The sequence below is a fragment of the Hermetia illucens genome, chromosome 5 (genome assembly GCF_905115235.1).
Source record: "Hermetia illucens chromosome 5, iHerIll2.2.curated.20191125, whole genome shotgun sequence".
NCBI classification, from domain to species: Eukaryota; Metazoa; Arthropoda; class Insecta; order Diptera; family Stratiomyidae; genus Hermetia; species Hermetia illucens.
In genome coordinates this window covers 45,834,909-45,855,139 of record NC_051853.1, presented here as the reverse complement: position 1 = coordinate 45,855,139, position 20,231 = coordinate 45,834,909, and positions in this window count along the sequence as shown.

Sequence of the window (20,231 nt, the reverse complement as noted above, 5' to 3'; positions counted from 1 at the left end):
ATACGATGAAATGATTCGGGAGCATAGTCCCTAAATTGTTAAGCTGAAAGGGAGTAGAACTGTCGACATGTGTGGGTATGATGTATCACAGGCATATATAGTGAACGTTTATCTTCACAAAGCCGCAACAATGGGGAAATAGAGGCTTGTGAAGCTTGAAATTACTTAAAGTAAAGCTTTCGATATCTGGTTGTGGAGAGTATTCAAATGGTAATTCTTCATGATCGAGTGGGACGACCGATCCAAAAATAATCCAAAAGCAAAAAGTGGCTCATCTGTAACAGATTCAATAATATCCTGGTGCACTTGCACAAGGAGAATTCGAACAAGATTACTTCGGAGGACACAACGAGTTGAAAGTTTACTCTCCTCCTCAACGTACACTTCCTTACTCCTTCTTGCTCTTTCAGGCGCCATAATTTCCTTTCCTACTTCGGGGATCCTGCCAAGTAGTCATGGATATTATGGCACCTGAAAGAGCAAGAGGGAGTAAGGAAGTGTACGTTGAGGAGGAGAGACTACAGGATCTAAATCTGGATCTGTTAAAATTCTTTCGGATAGTGAATCATATTGAAGTGTCGAGCTGGAGGAAAATGACGATACTTCGACATTAAAAATGAACCCTGAGATTCAATGGAGCCAGTGGCCAATACTAAGCTAGTCTAGATAAATTTTAACAATGCTAGATAGTTCCATTGGAAACCGGCGGAAGAACTTGAAAGTAAGTCGTGGCATCGGGTGACTTTCTAGGAGACGTCATCCGGATGTCACCGGAACAAGTCGTTAGACTGGAGAGGTCCTGCTAGAAGAAGAAGTCATCACTTCTTCTCAGCTACGAAGTTACCGTACACCACGAGATTTGCGCAAATAGCAACATTATCGGAGTTGACATTTAGTAATAGTATATAATGTAGGAAATACGCCAATATTCGTAACTAGCACAAAACAGGAGGTCACAGGCATAACCTGAGGGAATACTTTTATGAATGAGCTAGTTAGTAGTGCAACAAAATTGTTGGCTTTGGAGAGCTATTACCCCTAGACAACTTACTTTATTTTTCACATTTTTAAGGTTTTCTTCAGACCTTATTAAAATCGGTTCACTGTCTGCCACACGCACTTTTCTAATGAAAGACTGCACGGAGTAACACGAAATTTGATGGGAAGGTGGGAATAGTGCACCCCCACTGATGTACGTTGAACTTAAGGAGGTCCCATATTCTTAAAAGTGGAGTGCACCACCGAATACAGTCATATGGGGTATCAAATGAGAGATTTCGATTAGTACTTTTCGAAGCAAATATTACTGACTGTAAAGAGGAGTAGTGTGGGGGTCCAAAAGGGGACAATTACTTCAAGGACGCATTCTTCGAAACTACGGGGGCAGAAATTACGGCGGATCGTGCACATGGTACCTGGGTTTCAATAGAAAGTTTGATACTGGAAAGTTTGGTGTAAATCCTACTATTACCAACAAAGTTATCGCATGTCAAAGTTGCTCCTTTCGCGTCAAATAACTACTCACTAGGACATAAAATGCGAGTACCACGTCGAATTGAATATCGAATAAAATAAACGTATATACACTATGAGCTATATATAAGTGGAACCATCGTGCAGCCAAATATTCTTACATAGAAAATCAAAAAAAACCGTCTATACCTGAAACGCCGAGCTTCCAGTTTATGACACGTTATATTCTAGAATGAAAATTCAGCTACAAATAGGGTTCATTTGAGAAATTAAAATGATTGTGACAACTGAGGAGTTAAGAAATTGAAGAAAAAGCACCTTCAGCTTCTTTAGTATGTCGACTCGTTTCGATCGACCGTGCCATTGATCACAGGCTTGATTTGGGTAGAGCCGAGGGGCTCTCCAATCACCATTTTGCGTATCATGGTCTCAGTCCGCCTTTGGTTGTTTCCGTTCGACTTCTTGTGCTTAGACCAATCTTGGCGAGTGAGTTATAGTCAGTGCGAGTTACGTGTCCATTATCGATGACACTATTCTGGCAACATTTCTACGATTGGTGCAACTCGGACTGGTTGTTGATCTCCTCATTTTGTTTATAATCAAGGTGTCATTTATTGCCGTTGCTTTAAAGAGGATGACAGGGCGGACGAAACGGTGATAATATTCGACTGGAGGCGTTCATTAAAAATTCAGTCATAAAAAATCCCAGATGGGGAATTTCACTTCATCTAAGTTGGGCAACTCGTGAAGCAGTTTCATAACGTAGTTCACCACTGTTTAATTCTAGGTAGGTTACTGCGACTGACAGTGATAGCGGGTTTCACTGGAATCGGCCCAAAACTTCAGTGGCCGACCACTTTTGGAAAAGTTGCTTGAGATCAGCTTTGCTAGGAGACGCTAAGAAAACATTGTCTACAAAAGGCACTGTGTAGGGTATTGAAGGTTGATTGTCCGGCGAGAGAGTGCTTGATGAACTTTACTCTTCGGAACGCAGTAGAGGAATTTAACCGAGTGCACGAGTTCCTCTGGTACTAGGTGTTGCCACAAAGTATACCAGATGAGTTTTTGTAGTACACGGGCAAACCCATTCTTTAGGTCCAGAAAAGCAAAAGAGAGCAATGCTTTTCATGGTGTTTCTCCGTAAGTGTCCGAACGAAATCGCGAATAGAGTTTTGAAGAATGAGCTCAAAATTCTTCATGGTACATGAACTTTCTTTCGTTTTCCATATTAAAACTAAGCTTTCTTGCCAGTCAGATGCATAACCAGATTGTAGAAGCTACTGGGCCCGGATGTTGGATATCAACTTTTTGCTTTCTAGGGTTCAGCTGCAATGTCATCATACTGAGCGCTGATGTTGGATATCAGCTGGATGCTTTCTAGGGTAAAGCTGGAATGTCATCAGGTGCTGTTGGCTTTCCCGATTTCAGTCATTTGATGACTTCGTCAGCTTTTTCGGCGCTGACAGATGGAGTTGCTCCGCATGTCACCTGCGCTTGTGAAAGTGGAAGATTAGTAAATTCTTCCATTGAAATCTGCTCGAAGTACACGAAGTACTCCCCCACCTATTATGAAAAGTGTAGCTGTTACGTGGTGTCCATTACTAAGGTGGCGTAGATCTACTAAGGTTGCTGTGGTTTCCAGTTTCAGTGTCACGAAGGAGTTAGTGAAACGAAAAAGTTTCACAGGATTATAACCCGGCCAACGGGGCTACGGTGGACATACGTGAATTGACCGTGCTCAGGCAGCAAATGTTGATTATAACGAAGTCAGTTAGAATATTGATTAGGTTCGCATTTGTTCTTCGATTTAGAGCTTGATTCAGGTTTCAAAAGCGAAAGGGTCATCTTGGAAGTAAGTCTTCTAATAAATCAACAGTTTACTGGTATCAGCACAAATTGCCTACGAAATACCTAGCTTTATGTGATATCTTATTAAAAAATTTAAGCTTTGGGTTGAGTTTAGCGACTACTTTCTGAAGGGCTTCGTCAAGACATTTCAGAATATAAGGTATGCACATCTCATTACTTCACGTATACAAAAAACACCATAAACAGTTCCCTTAAAATTTAAAACTAACGGTAGAAACTGGACGCAGAAAGGCATTTATGACTATGGACTGGCACTATTAAAGTTAGGATTGGAAAAATTGAACAATAGTTTTCAACCGGTACGTAACTACAGGACCTATTATCAACAGTAGTTAGTGCTTATCAAAGCGTTAAATATTTCAGGTTCTTTCTAGAGAATACCCATTCATGTTGTTCGCGGACAAGGGCGATATTTTGGTACATGCTTTATTGGGAGTTTCTGAAATCAACATCCATTAGATTTTTCAGTAATAGCAGAAGCTCGAAAGAGGGACCGAGTTCTTAAGAGACTTTTGACCAAATCCAATTACAAATCCCAAAAATTTCGGTTAAAATTCTGAAATATTCTGTTAGATATTTCAGAGAAAACAACTCGGGAAACCGAAAGTCAGCTTCCGGTATGAAAAGTTTTGTGTATTTCTTTTATAAAGACATCTGAATGTGAATTTGTCCCATTAGTACGCAACACGTAGTAGATTCAAAATCTTGAATTTCCAAAGAAGTGATAACTTTGATCTACTATAACTTTGTTAGCAATAGTGCGATTTTCATCAAACTTGATAGGATCAAGCTTTATATTATAGCCTACATTTCGTGGTGCTAGGATGAATTTGATGGTGGTTCTGCAGCCAATTACTCAAAATTATAGTAATATACTGTTATTAACTTTATTTGAAAGGATATCGGTATGGAAGGTGTTTCGAAGCCTAGCCAATATATAGTGGCAGCGTTTTGATTTTTTTCAAATTTTTCGGTTGGGCAGTTTCTGAGAATGGCCCCATTAAATAAATGATCCGTTTTGACCCCCCGAATTCCTCGCCTTTGCAACAAATGTCAAAACTAAGCTTTGGAAAGTACTAACCGAGACCTTTCATTTGATACCCCACATGACTATATTTGGTGGAAAAAAAACTTACAAAACCCTTTTGCATGTATGGAAACCTCCCCTTAAGTTCGACGTAATATGATGTAACTCACTGTATGCGCGAGCGTTCACAGTTCCCACCTTTCCACAAAATTTTTTGTATTACTTCATTTACTTGCTCAAGTTTGTATGTTACTCCTTTTTCTAAATTTTAAGCATTTATTTCCGGCAGTTTGCGTAGAGAGTGGAGTCCATCTGACCACTAACCAATCGAGCTCTTCTTAGCCACGAGAAGTATCTGAAAGTAATGTGTAAAACAGGTCCACCCGCTCTCCCAGACAATGTTGTCTGGAGAGAGATACCCTGTCTTTAAATAATTCCTCGAGGAAAAAGGTGTAATCGACGTTGTCCACTACCCCATTTCAAAACATATAGTCAGGAGATTGTAACTTTCCAATCTTGTGCAGGTAAGATTGAAAACCTCCATGTCCACCTAGGAGCTGGGTAGGGAAATAGTCATGTCCATTATGCTTCCGATTAAGCTACGGGTCTAAGTTGCCAATGAGTCACGAAGTCCATCTCCCTCTCGTCTCATTTTGCCAATTGAGTTACCACTCATTTAATGTACGTCGCCGTTCTCCACGAACAACCATCTCTCTTGGCTCTTCTTGCCAAGAGCGTCAGCTCCAACCTATGCACCGTAGAACAGAACAGACTGCGTTGTACTCATCAGAAGACATCGCCTGCTATACGTTGGCCATTAGTGGACTTAAGGCCAAAACTCCAACTGCAGTCTTCTCCAATGTTGCTTTGATTTGCTCTCATAACGTCATCTTTGAGTAAAGCGTAAGTTCAATGCACCAATCCTCCAATCCTCCTCAAAAAGTTGTTTAGATGGATACGTGCCATGTCGTGCTTACTATAAGTATAAATATAACACCATTAGCAGACTTATAGGATTTTCTCCGCGGATGATCTTGGCGGCCTCTCTCAGTTATTCTATAGAAATTATGAAACTTCACTGATCATCCGCTGCCTGCAGGAATAGTATTTGGTAGACAAATAGAGGGAAAAACCTAATGACATTCGGCGGTACTTTGATGACATTTAATCTCTATAATAATTATAATAATATCAGGTTTAATTTTAAAGCATTAAACTTGTAATGCAGCGTCTCATAGCCTTAAAAAAATTTCCAGGTTAATGCTGGTAAAAATATCGCCTTTTGTCATGACTCCCAAGATCAAGTAAATATAATTATTGCTCTGACGTGAACCAAAATATTCAGCGTTGCGATATCATAAATTTCGACTCAATACGCCATAAATAAGAGTGCATTAAGGTGATTCAATTTTGTATTATAGCAAATCATGATAGCGATCAGAACCTCAGAAATAATAGTCTGCATGGAACCAAGGCAAGACTGTCTGAACTCAAGTATCCGCTCAAGTTTGAGAGGCGAGTCGTACGTCATATTTACGCCTACATTTCAACCAAAATTTTGAGTGCTCGGGATATTTTATTTTTATTCAAGTGTTATGGGTGATGCATTCTCAGATTCAACTGGAGGGAAGTGGTTGTCTTGTGAAGGATTCATATGCTTAGGAGGAGTTCAGACATGCTCTTCCGTTCTTGCAGTAAACAACTCTAAGGTCAAGATTTTACACAAAGTCATGAAATTCTTCATTTTGCATAATAGACTCTTGAAAATAGTGTTTCGAAAAATAATATGCATAAAAGTCTGAAAATGACGAATTATTTAAAATTCGTGAGTGGTATTTTTATATGATACGAAATCCAATTTTCATTGGATAAGTACCACGGCTATCTGGGCATTTTTTCAGACGGCAGGAAACTCTAGTATGTGCAACCATTATATCCTCATCTTCCATTTATATAATATGTGAAAATGTTTAAAAGACTCTAGCCTGGACACGCCAGAGTGTGGGACCCACCCATTAAAATCAGCTCCGACTCTGAACCACCATTAGGAGTTACATCATTCGGAGTTAGGTTTCTAGCTGGGTCTCTTTTCTTCCATCCGCAGCGTTCGTAAACGCACTTTCCTGACTTCTTCCGGTTTTCGCAGTTTAGCCTGGGTTGTTGCTACCATTGAGTTAACCGCATTCCCATCATCCTGGCAAGCTACTATTCCTCGAACACAATTTTCCGGTGAGAGCATTTCACCTAAAATTTCCTTTTCCATGAACCTCGCACTTAGTGAAAATGCGTGCGTTGGGTCCTCTGAACAATTCGGCAAGGTGTCCAATTTAAACCTATACAGGTGAGATTATAACTGAACTGAGCTCCCCTGCTTTCTCTCCAGTCACTCTCCGATGGCTGTAACCAACGTCCTGTAAGTCCAACGTCCCTTTCCTGACTGGTCCCATCACTGTAGGCATATTTTTATGGATCTCTTGAGAGGAGAGATGGACCGGATATTATTTATGATCATCATTTCGTCAACCACAATGTAAATCAGAACGCCACGTCATCCGAGGGGCTCCTGAAGACAGGACACACCCTCAAGACTGTTCTTCTGTAAACCGCACTCAGTTTATGTGCATTACCTAAAACATGCAGTGCTTTTCCCCAAACTTCGACTATATATAGCAAGATATAATAGAACTCACCAGTCTGGCTATAGGCAGTCTGTAAATATGTCGCGGCCCTCTTATGTTTGGCATCATTGTAGGGTCATGCTCGTGGTGAATGCAAGTATGCTCTATGCGCTGCTTAATATTGATTTTTTTGTCTATCATCATTGGTGTACACAGGTGGCGGTAAGGAAGACGGGGCGGCAACCCTGTCGGCCAAACCAAAACCAAGTGGCCGAGGAGAACCTCCATAGTGGTGGCATCGGGAGACGCTGTACTCACTTTGGCTTGCCGGCTGTGATGCAGTAGGCGAATGCTCCAAAATCCTGATCAGGGCGATCAGACCCGAGTCTGCACAGGGACCCATCTAAAGTGGCAAATTGATCACGAAACCTCACCAGGGGTATACTGGCACCATGGGAACCGAGATAGCCCCTGGACTCTCATACTTCGGGTGAATGTGAGTACAGCTCGATTGTTTGCGGTTGGTCCCCTAGTGGGAGCTTCATGGGGGTTGTTAGTTATGCTCAAGCGAGAAGAGACCTTCGGGCCTCAGCGTGGTGTTGCGTTTCAACACGGGTGTCGTACTCCTTAGTTCAGTAGAGATTTAGGTAATTCTTGCATCCTCCAGTATGAATGCTAAGCCATGCACTTGGTATAAACTGGTACCGTTGTATAAATTATCCGCTCCAACATTCCAACAGTGTCTAGAAGGGTTAATCGGAGGATGATTCCCATGGCCGCTTCGAATAATTCAGCGTCGATATTACGACAAGCTTCAGGGCCTTATTTAGTATGCGATCCAGACTCGGGGTTTTGCTGTCGTCCATTCGACCGCAGATCTCCAGCATAGGAGGAGTCGCTGCACGGTGTCAGTACCCCGCTCTTGCTGCAGAAATAACCCCTGGATGATATTAAACAACGCGGAGATGAATGAATGAATGCATGAATCGTCTCGTCATGATTTTATAGGCGCTACCCCACGGCTTTACATCCACCTGCGAACAGAGCTCAAATATTCCCTCTTGCTCCGTTGGATGGCGAGCCTGAAGTTTTTGCGGGCTCTAGCGATATATTGTGTAGCATGGTCTCTGTGTCATCTGTGGTGGTACCTTCTTTGCTAGTCTAGCAAGGCAACACAAATCATAACAGCATAACACAGAATTCTGGAAAATTTAAAGGAAATTCAACCATTGTTTACAAGCGGAAGGTGCGAAATATAATTCCACGTGAATTTATTGCACTCTAAGATGTGCATGACGTCAGCATCATGTAAAGTAAACTCGTATGAACGCGGAGTTGAAGGATTCCGTTGCTCTCCCTAACCATAAAGATTTTTTAAGGCATTCTTGGCAAAGGTATTCGCGAAACCGTTCAAATAACCGTGAATAAAGGTTTGCTCGGTCTTATTGAAACAACTGACGCAATACATGATGCGCGGTTGCTCATGGAGAAACCACACGAAATCATCTGGTATGCTCTACGACAACACTTGATGCCAGAAGAACTGGTGGACTGGATTCAATTGCTCTACTACAATCCGGAAAGTAAAGTTCGAAGTATGGCGAGTGTACCAAAACCGCGCATCGTCAAGGAATCGCCTTCTCACCACTCCTTTTTATTCTTGTTATGGACACCGTCACACAGGACATCCAACGCCCAGCGCCCAATACACTGCTCGATGCAGATAATGTTTTCCTAGCGTCTTAAAAATGATCTCGAGCAACTTAACCAAAAATGGAATGATTGGTTCATGCACCACGGTCTCAGACTGAATTTGAATAAAATTGAGTTTTTGACAGCCGGTCCCCATGAAACAGGCACAATTACTGTCAGCGGCAGTGACCTGCTCAGAACTGAGCTATTTAAATATCTCGGGCCAATGCTATCAGCGAATGGAGAACTGCGTTATGAAATTGCTTCACGCATTAATGCACCATGGATGCAGTGGAATTGTACAACTGGTGTTCTTTGTGATCCACGTGTCAACGAACACCTTAAATCAAAAAATTCACTGGAGTGTCGTTCGTCCTGTCGCCCTCTATGGTTCCGAGTGTTGGCCGACTATAAAAAACAACGAACGGCGTCTTGCGGTAATGGAGACGAAGTTGTTGCGTTGGATTAGTGGCGTGACACATTCCGATCACATCCGAAATGAGGATATTCGCGATCGATAAGGGGCTGCACCGATCGTGAAAACACTGCGGGAGAGGTGTCTTCGATGGTATGGTCACGTAAGTCGCCCTAACGAGAATTCATTTGTCAGAATTGGTCTGAAAGTCGATGATAAGTGATCAAAAGGCCGTCCGAAACAACGGTTGCTTGATAGGCTAGATGGGGATTTAAAAGCTTCGCAATTGCACTCGAGATCAGGCAAAATGGCGAAACCGATCACGATGAGCCGACTCCTCTTGTGAACGGGACAAAGGCTGGAGAAAAAGAAGATCGAATATCACTATTGAAGTATAAAGGATGAGCATATCGGCATATCGTAGGATTTTGATTGGCTTGGGATTGAGAGTGAACGGGGTGGAAAAAAATGAGGGCGTTGTTGGATTAGTATATTCTGAGAAGTTTTTGACTTCCACATAGCGTGCCCCATTGGGGGCTCGGAGCTGCCATCGATAACCTATAATACTTTCGTGGACGAATGGAAGGACTCACGTACATTTGTTTCATCATCACAAATTTTCGATTTCGTTCTTCTTTCGTTATAAAGCAATTGTTTTCTACTCCTATTTCTACATCGCTTTGTAGAAGAGCGTGAGGCTATTAGAGAGGTTTGTCATTTTTGTATTTGCCTTCAGGCTTTTGGTTTGGTAGGATAATATGGAACCGTATATGGGTTCCATTCGGTTCAGTTTGTTTGACCAGAATGAAACCCTTTCACACATATACTTTTCCATTCTTCAAACTGCTCATTTCACCCAAATAAAACCGATCAACTTTTATCAACTCATTAAGGGGGTCATCCCGTGTGACGGATCCGCGCAATCGAATTTTTTATTTGGTATAAATTGTATCTAGATATAGTGTAGTATATATTGGCAAAGTGATTTTTTGATATTCGGAGTCGTTCGGAAATTACAGTGTTAAACACGTAATAAGTCACATGCCAGATTTATGTCGATCGCCGTAATAAAGCTCCCATTTATCGATCCGAATGATGTTCGAATGATTTCGCTAAAATCATAAGAATTGAAGCCGAGGCTGTACATGTGCTCCTTCAAGAAACCTAGTTAAAATTTTATAGCTAAAAATCGCACTCTACTTTTTAAATGCGTGTTTCTCGAAACTGCATATTGAAAATCGGCTGCCACCAAAGTCCACAATCTACCCAACGAAATTCTTTGAAATTTTCAGGACTTATTCAGAACATATTTCTACGATCCGCAAACTAACATAATTGCGATTCATCCAGTGGTTTTTTTTATTCATTGAAGAAGCCGTGAAAAAACACCAAAATTTACAAAAAAAAAGTTTAAGACAGCACCAAAGATTTAGCTTTTAATATTTTTTAATAATCCTAGTTTGTGGACTGTAGTTAAGTCTTTACGTTAAAATGCCGGTTACATTTTTTCTTTAAGATGATCGCAGCGCCATCTAGTCTGGTAGCAGAAAAACACCTTTTTTGCAGATGCGTCTACAAATTGCTCTGTATTTCAACAACCAACCACGTGATCAGGCTGAAAAAATTACTATGCGCGCTCAAGATATTAGTAAATATGTGGTGAAAAATTCCTATTTCTATCTTTATGCAGTTCTTCACGAAAAATTTCTAAAAAAGCCCTTAAGATCCACTCACTGTGTGGTCAAAACCTAAACTGAAATTTGTATGTGTGAAAGCGTTCATTGCTTTTTGTTTCATTCACACGAATTCGAACTGTATCGAAACCAGATAAAACCTATTTGTGTCGTGGTAGCATTCGGCTTTATACGATTTCAATTAGGTTCCCATAACGCCGAATTGAAACCTAATCGTCGTTTCACACTTATGGGTAGTGACCTAGCGACTGTCAATTGAACTGAATCGAGCGGCATATGTTTGAAACGAGCCTGACGCGTCTTTGAGTCTACATGTTAAAAAGCATCCACCCGAGCTCCTTGCAAGTCTTCTTCCTTGTCCGAACATTGAATGGCAACTCTTTCTTTATCGGTTACCTAAAATGTTAATATCCTCTCTTCCTTGTGGGAACGTATAGACGGATGTGTCTATTGTGGAAATATGGTGGTAAATGGTAAATGATTTTATCTTCTGCCTACAATGGCTCATCCTTATCTCGATTATCGATTCTAGATTGATCAAAGAAAACGAAATTTTGGAGATTTTTTTTAGATTTTTGATTACTTTACCCTGTACTCTCCGACTTAGATCGACTCCTCTGATACCTCTTTCTTGATATACAATTTGGTCTTCTACAAATGTTGCGTTATTTTTGAGATTGAGGTGATATTTTTAACCGAGAAGTTCTCAGGGGTAAAGTGTTCATGGAGTTGGGAAATGGGGAAAGAGGAGAGCTATCAAAATGGGAAATGGGGAAAGAGGAGAGCTATCAAAATGGGAAATGGGGAAAGAGGAGAGCTATCAAAATATTATTCTTTATTGTTCGGCCGATTTCTTGATTTTGCTAATGGTTAATATTCCTTTTTGGTTTGGGAGCGTATTCCGCTCCTTTTCCAACTTTCAAGCGTTTTGAGCCATTAGAGGCCATGGAAGATGGAAACCATGAAGGCTTGGTGTTTGTTTCATCTCAGATAAAAGACAGTACAGATGAGGATGCAATCCTTTTATTTTACATTTGGACATGTGTTCTTAGTGTTCTTAGTGTAATAGTTGACCAGCATCATTCGCCTTTCTATGTTATCTAACCCACTTTTGCTCCTCTGTCCTGTTTGCTTTTTTTAGCAGTTGGAGAAAAAAGTGTTTCCTACTCTTGGTGCGAAACCTTACAGAATCCTATGCATCCACTTATGGCCAGGCCACAATTCGAGGTATCTCTATTGTTTCAATTTGAGTTTTGCAGATTAAATTTCCTAAAAGTGGGTCTCTTTGTTCAGAGACTAATGACCTCAAGTTTTTTTATTATGCTTGCATTCCCTAACGTTCTATAGCGCAACGTTTTCTATCCCCTCTTCTTGGACATTATACGTCAACCGTTACTGATACTCGAACGCTTCATCGTCACTTCATGTCTACTTCCTACCATCAGGGTACTTTGACTGGAGACAATATCAAATGAGAAACATTCTCGATATACAGACTGGATAAATAGGAACGTGTCAGTCGGGATGTTAGAAAACTAAAGGAGTAAAGTGCTGATGAGGGGTTCGCTCTAGAGCTTCATGGGACAGATAGAGGATGAGTATAACTTCCCAGAGCAGGCAAACAGGGACCTGGAGCATATTTCCGGAAACTGGTAACGATGATGTTTAAGGAATATTGACTTACAATGTTGCTGACCCTTCGAACTTTGTTCCGCCTTTGGGGCAAAAAATAAGCAGATTTTTGATATTAAGTTATTTTCTTTATTAATCAAGTATTTCAATGACTCTTTAATAGGCTGCACTCTTCAGTTAAGCATCTTGTGATACATGACATTTTTGGGTTTATTATCAGGCGCAAGAACAAACAACGCAGATGGTCTTCCGACCCATGAACATGCCACATTCCATGTGAAGAACATTGATTTTCCAGATTCAGACCACAAACTTTCAAGGATTGGCCTTGTGATTTGTTAATGGAGAACGGATCGGAAATTGAATTCTTTTAAACTCAAACGGCATATCGGTTGGGATCATCGGGATCCTCGCAATGAGAACTTCCTCATCTTCGAATTTTCATTTGAGTATCTTCTCGTAAATCACATTGTTCATCAATTTACTTACCACGAAACGCGTACCGTTGCAAAGTTTTGGTGGGTTTATGTTTCGAAACATGATTACTACGGAGCCAACCTTTAGGCGTAAGCCAGGCGAGGAGTTTAAAAATTCAATAGATAGTTGGGGGCTTCATCTTCATTTGTTACACAGTCCATGGATTTGAATGAATGCACTGTTCCAATGATATCATTCTGAATTATTTAGTTTAGATCATCTACATCTTTATTCTTAGCCACTAAAATTCCTCGTTCACTCAGTCATTCACTATTTTTGTATTTACTAATGATGTTTGGGAATACTTTGTTGATAAGTTTCTCTTTCGATGAGACAAAGTTACAGAAATTCTGAGGAAATAATATCAATCCGCTTGATTCGTTGACAGGTACTCGACCATTACCGATAGTCAGCAATTGCTCAGAGAAATCTTCAGGAGATGTATCATTAACCAATGCAACCCTCGTGTTTGTTGTCAGTTTCTTCACATAGCACCATAGATTCGATGATTTGAGGCAAGCGTTTATTTCGCCGGCAGCCGTTGATCTTGGAATTAGTGGCAGTGTTTGGCGGAAATCAAAACACCTCGAGTCACTGCGTAGATCTTTCAATGTCCGGTTAAGTGCTTCTAATGCACGTTTTTGCGCCATCGTGCATTCGTCCCAGATGATGATGTTCGATGCTGATAAAACGTTGGCCATTGCAGAGTTTTTTTTAAATATTACATGTTGGTTCTTCAATAGTTTGAAGATTTAACGGCAATTTCAATGCTGAATGAGCCGTACAGCATCCTTCTAACAATGTGGCTGCTATTCCAGAAGAAGCAACTGCAAGCCCAAAGTTGGATCTCGCACGAACACTGGCTAAAACTACTGATATGAGGAATGTCTTACCAGTTCCGCCAGGGGCATCCAGGAAACACGAATTTGATGTAAAATACATATTATCCTTGTATTTATGCCACAGGTTAGATGAGTCCGATGGAAAGCATGTCGAAATGATGATAGCAAATAATGTGCGTATCTGACTTGGAGATGCAGAGATAATGGCTTCAACGATTGTCGTATCCCAATGGGTATCGTTTTCTAGGAAATTGAGTTCTTCACTTGCAGCATGATATGTTGGGAATATTGTACCATTAACAGTCCGTAGTGACTCAAATGACGTTGGCCCACGTACATTTACCAACAACAACCGCAAATAGAAGCATTCATCATTCTTTGGATGAACTGTATACATACGACCAAAAGCATCAGTAGAACGCACATCCGGATAACCAGGAACCGTATCGCCTTGCTTCCGTCGTTGAATATTCTTCAATGAAGCATCCCAAGTGTCGGGAAAGATTCGATTGTTTTGGTCGCAGCATTGTTAATGATAATTCAAATAGAATAAAAATTACTGATGATTCTATATTTCTGACAAAATTTATATTATCAAATTTTCTACTTGACCATAGACAAAATTATGATTAGCTGTCATTTGCGTTTTCTTCCATGTCAGATGCGTTTTTGTTATACCACGTTTTATAGTGACTTCCTGGAAACGCGGTCGAACGGGATCCTATGTCCGTCTCCTGGTTCTAAGCTACCTCTCCATCAATTTTCAGCCAAATCGGTTCAGCCGTTCTTGATAAATAAATAGTGTAACTAACACGACTTTCTTTTATATATATAAATAAAAGCAGCATGACGCCTCTTGCGTTTTGACAAACTTTTATAGGAAAGCACAGTAGGAAAGGTAAAATAACTAAATGGCGCCCAACGTGGGGTCGGTATAGAATCGTAGTTAACAAAATGAAATAGCCCATAATCAACTATATCTGAATAGATTGTCTCAGCAATACATGAATTGTGAATAGCAGTGACTAATCACATTTACATCCGCACTAATGTTTATTCTGGCCCAAGAACCTCGCAAGTGAATATTGATGCATTGAACAAAAGTCATTTTAAAGGATGCTTCATTTGAAACGCTCATCCTGATCATGTGAGCTCACCGGCCCAAATCTGTTCTTCTGCAAGCAAACATCCATTTTCATGTATAAAAAGCTTTTCCGGCCTCAGCTCTGGAGGCTGCAATCGTTTGAAGATGTTCGATTAGTGTTTAGTGGTTTCTTTCCTTCTACACTTATCTGTTTTCAGTTCATTGGACTTTCGCCTCAGAACACATTACGTAAGTGAATCAAATGTTCACTTAACACCCGCATTCAATGAATACATAGCGAGTGAACTCGAAGCCATGAACTTTCCATTTCCGAGCGCAGATTTCGATCCACGATCACTGATGGTATCGTCAACGACCAGCAGAACGCCTATCTTCTGCTGCTGTTTGTTAATTTTTTTCGAATCTTCTCATGAATATCTTAAATCTTAGAATAACAAAAAACCTAAAATCGAGATTTGTATGATGACCAACAGAAAAACACGACGCCATTAGTCAAAGGGACCGTTATAAAATGTTTGGGCTTACGCAAAAGTATCTAGAAACCAAAAATAAGATATTCTGCCGACGATGTCTCCGCGCGGTTCCTAACGGATTTCATTTCAATTTCATGAAGACGACTTGGTTCTGTTGCTGGTGATAAATTGTATGAAAAGTCAGCAAGATGGCATCCAACAATCGACATTGAAAGTTCACAAGTACTGTCACTTGTAACTGTGATTTTGACTCGCGCTCCACGAGATTAAGCAATGGACCATTTATCGACTGCGGGAGTAAGAAGTGAAAATTGAATTGTTAACTGTTCTTATGGTTTTAATGGAAGCGAATAAGTGAATTTATAATTTGCTGCGGTAGAGCGAAAGTAGCAATAAAATAAACTCGAATTTAACATGGTCCGACTATGGAGGTTTGCATTACTAGAAAATGAGATGTTTCGATAAATGATAATAAGAACCTGAAGACTAATCAAGTTAATCCGCTCCGATTCGCGATTCAGAGAAATAGAACCTGAAATGACGTCAGTTGTAAGCTGCTGGGAGATTAGGTGAAGCAGCATTTGAAGGCGTACTGATTGATGGAAAGTCCTTGTCTGATAGGGGAGCTTTCTATATGTCATATGTATAGACTACCTGGATATAGTGTTATGAGGAGTACTGGCTGAACATTTAGTTGTACGAATGGTTCCTTCGTTAATTCAACCTCCAGATCTCAATTAGAGGTACGACTTGAAGTTTGATGCTGCCTGGAAGAAGCTCAGGTCAGAATGTAGAAGCTTTCATAATAAAAGCGATAGAACTGAACTAACCAGTTTGGTAGTTCCTACATATGTATGTCATCAAATTGTATCGGGGAACATTTGTGAGTTCGCCTTGCAACTCATATTTAGGTAATTTTGGACAACGCGCTCCAAATACTCCATTGGAATCAGTTAAAGATCAAAAACGGATTATTGTACTCTGCGTACGTATATTTTTGGTCTACGATTAATGCGGATTGCTAAACTGCGGCATTCTCATGGGTGCACAGAAGTTTCTGCAGAAGGATGTGTTCATCCGGACATCGAATTGGGATCCCCGAATATTGCTCCTAAAAATAAATTCTCCTTTATTTTGTATTTTGGCGCGTCCCGTTTTTGACTTCTTGTATTCTAACCTAGAGGCTTCTTAAATTCGATTATTATTGATGAAGCTATGGCCCGAGTAGTACCCTTTCCAGGTTAGTCGACGCACCCTCTCACCACTTCTCTTTCTTCTTGTTATGGACACCGTCACACGGGACATCCAACGTCACACTGCTTTATGCAAATGATATTTTCCTAGCGTCTAATAGCAAAAATTATCTCGAGCAACTTGCCCAAAAAAGAATTGATCACCTCATGCAACACGGTCTCAGATTGAATCTGAATAAAATTTAATTTTTGGCGATCGATCCCCATGAAACAGGCACAATCCCTGTCAGCGGCAATGACCTGTCCAGAATTGAGTGCTTTGAATAACTTAGGTCAACGCACTTAGCCAATGGAAAACTGCGTTATGAAATTGCTCACGCATAACCAACCTGGATGAAGTGGCCTTCCTGGTGTTCTTTGTGATCGACGTATCAACAAACGTCTCAAATCTAAAATTTACTGGAATGTTGTCCGTCCTGTCGCTCTCAATGGTTCTGAATGTTGGCCGACTATAAAAGACAATGAATGGCGTCTTGCGGTAATGGAGATGTTGGACTAGTGGGGTGACACGTTTTGATCACATCCGAAATGGAGATATCTGCGAGTATGGGGTTGCACCGATCGTGTAAAAACTGCGAGAGAGGCGTGATCGATGGTATGTTCACGTAATTTCTAAGATTGGTCTGAACATCGAAGTCGATGGTAAACGACCAAAAGACCGGCCATAACTTGACCGGCTTGATACGCTGGATGGGGATTTAAAAACTTTGTAATTGCATCCAGATCAGGCATTTGATAGAAAAATGGCGAAACAATGAACTGACCCCGCTTGTAAACGGGATAAAGGCTGAAGAAAAAGAAGAAGACAATTTACTTAGGATTGGAAGCATTCCAATAATGTAATTGAAATGCCAAATTGTACGAATGTGGAGAGCAAACGATCAATTCAAATTTTCTGCTAAGAGGATATACATTGCTAAGAAAATTTCATGCAGTAACTATTAGGGTTCAGCTGAATATATGTGCATCCCCACCGTAGTGCCCGACGAGAGACGGAACGCACTTATGGGCCACTTTATACTTCGGATAACATTCATGTGTATTAATCACATTGTGTTTTCGCTTAGATCATGTTAGGTTTATAATCCCAATCGCGTTCGTCCAGAGGATCATCTCGCCCACCGGGTTACTAAATAGAATGAATTAAATCGAAGTTGCTAATAGCGGCATTCCTTGGCTACCGTAATTGCGAGCACGCTGATTACACTTGCGATTGTCAGCCACCACCAGGTGAATGGTTTATTGGTTAGAATAGACATTGCCCTGTTGGTTGCTCGATTTTTTGACTGTTCATCTTTGAGGTCGCCTGTAGTCTCTCTAACGAATCCTGGAGACGTGTTCGCGATGATATCCTTACTAGTAGTATAAATATGTATGTTCAAAGTGGATTAGAACATATATATATAAATCTTGCGGTTTTGAAACGGCATGTATGTTCGAATCCAGTTTCATATGAAAATGTTGTGGTTTAGGGCGGCCGGTTTGGCGCGTGCTGTGGGCGATTGTTAGGGGTGCGTAGGGGGCTTTGTGTCGTCCGGGGGATTCCGGTGAGGCTCGGTCCGGGCCGGGGCGGGGTTTGTTTAGGTATTTGTTGGTTCGTTGATCCTTGTTTTGAACTCCCTACAGATTTTTATATGAAAGTGGCAGGTGGAAGGCAGTTATCTTTTATGATAACCAATTGGCCTATTTTAGCATTACTTTGTATCTGTTCCCCCTTATTTTAGGAATTCATCTTGGACACGTATTGGCCTGACCAGGGCTTCCAGAAATTACGAACTTTCTCCTGGACTAGGTTCCATCTATGTATCAACTCCGCTTTCGTGAACGGGCACCATTACGAGTGTGGGTTCCATTAAGAAGTGATTCGGAGTTAGAACTTCTTCATCTTCCCAATCATCTGCTATTTTACATAACGGACTGGAGTTCAAACAGCCTTCTATTTGCAAAAGAGCTGTGTTCATTCCTTCACTAGTGCACGGAGTATTGCCCATTATTCGTGTGAGATGAAACTTTGTCGATTTTACTGCACTCTCCAACAGCTCACCGAAGTGTGGAGCCCTTTGTGGAATGAAGTGCCATTCGAGCTTTATGGCTTTGATAGCGAAATACATAAACACAATGGTGTACATTTTTTCTCTCGTACCGCCTCTGCCCTTGTTTGTTCTGATGTCTAGTGGGCCTGTATAATCAATGCCCGCATGTTGGAATGGTTTCGATGGACTGACCTTACTCCGAGGCTGATCACCCATGAGCTGAGTATGACCACCCTGCCGGTATCGTAAACACGTAATGCAATGACGAAGGTGATTTCTAACTTTTGTCGTTCTTTAACAATCCAGAAGATGGTTCGGAAGTGAGAAAGGGTGAGTTGTATTCCGTGCAAGGTTTCTTTGTGTTCCCTGTCTATGAAATAATGATTTGAAGGAAGAATTACATTGTGTCGTTGGTCATTGTTCAGATCAGTATGCCATTATTGTCCAGCATACGCGATAGCTCAAGCAATTTGCTGCACTTATTGACTGGATTCCCTCGTGTCACAGCATTGATTTCCACACTATAAATTTCTCGCTGGACCACCTTAATGAGAGTTTTTTCTGCATCTTCTCGCTCGGCGACAGATATGTACCTTGTTGCTTTTCTGTATTTCGGTGGGTAATCGTCAGAGATGACCTCGTTGCATTCGCGTTTGACAGCGGACTGTGTTGTTTCAGTTTTGCGTGGTTCGACTGGTGTTTGCACCGAATACCTCGTTGTTGGCCATTCAGAAACAGGTGACTTGAACCAAGCTGGTCCCTGCCACCATATCGAGTTACTGGATAATTGTGAAGGTTTGACTCCTCTTGTTGTTAAATCCGTGAGTGCTACATTGGGAGATTGCTGGAGTTTATTCCGGCATGTCATTTACAGAGCATACTGAACCCAAGCCCAGGGAAAGGAGGAAGGTTTGAGGCAACGTACTCCGTTCTATACTTAGTAAAATAAAAATACAATTAATGAAATAAGGGAAAGAGATAATATAGTTGGGACTATTCCACTATGCTAAATTCTACCCTGGTCTCTCTTGGTGACAGGTCCCGCGACAGGCTGACCAAGAAAATACATCCAATGTCGTTAAAACCGAAATGATTGTGGTAAGTTCTACGCTTGGGAAAAATGCTACAGCATTCAACTCAGTCGACGCGGCAGGCCGGGTCCCGGTCTTGTCGAGAAATGGGTAAAGGTTCTTGAAGAATGGACGACGTCAGGACGTAAGTAAACTAGTTCGAGCAAACCAAATGCATGTCTGCACCCACTCTTACTCGTGGACAGGTGAGCCTGATGCGGAGAAAGATGCCTTCTCGCAAACTTCCCGATGCAAAAATCTGTAACGTGCCTGCTGATGACTATATCATCATTGCTGGCGATCTTAATGGGCATGTAAGTGATGAGGTAGACGGCAATAGGTGCCATGGGGAAAAGGGTTTGAAGCAATATGAATCAACCTAGATACTTGGCTTTAAAATGACGATGTTGAAATAAAGGGTAAAGGAACTTATCTTATCTTATTTATTTAACTAAAACAATATACAAAAAACAAATTCCTTGTACATATTGTCCTCAGAGGGAGAACTAAGTAAATGGTTTACTTTACGCTTAAAGCTAAAGAAGGCGACAGAGCCAA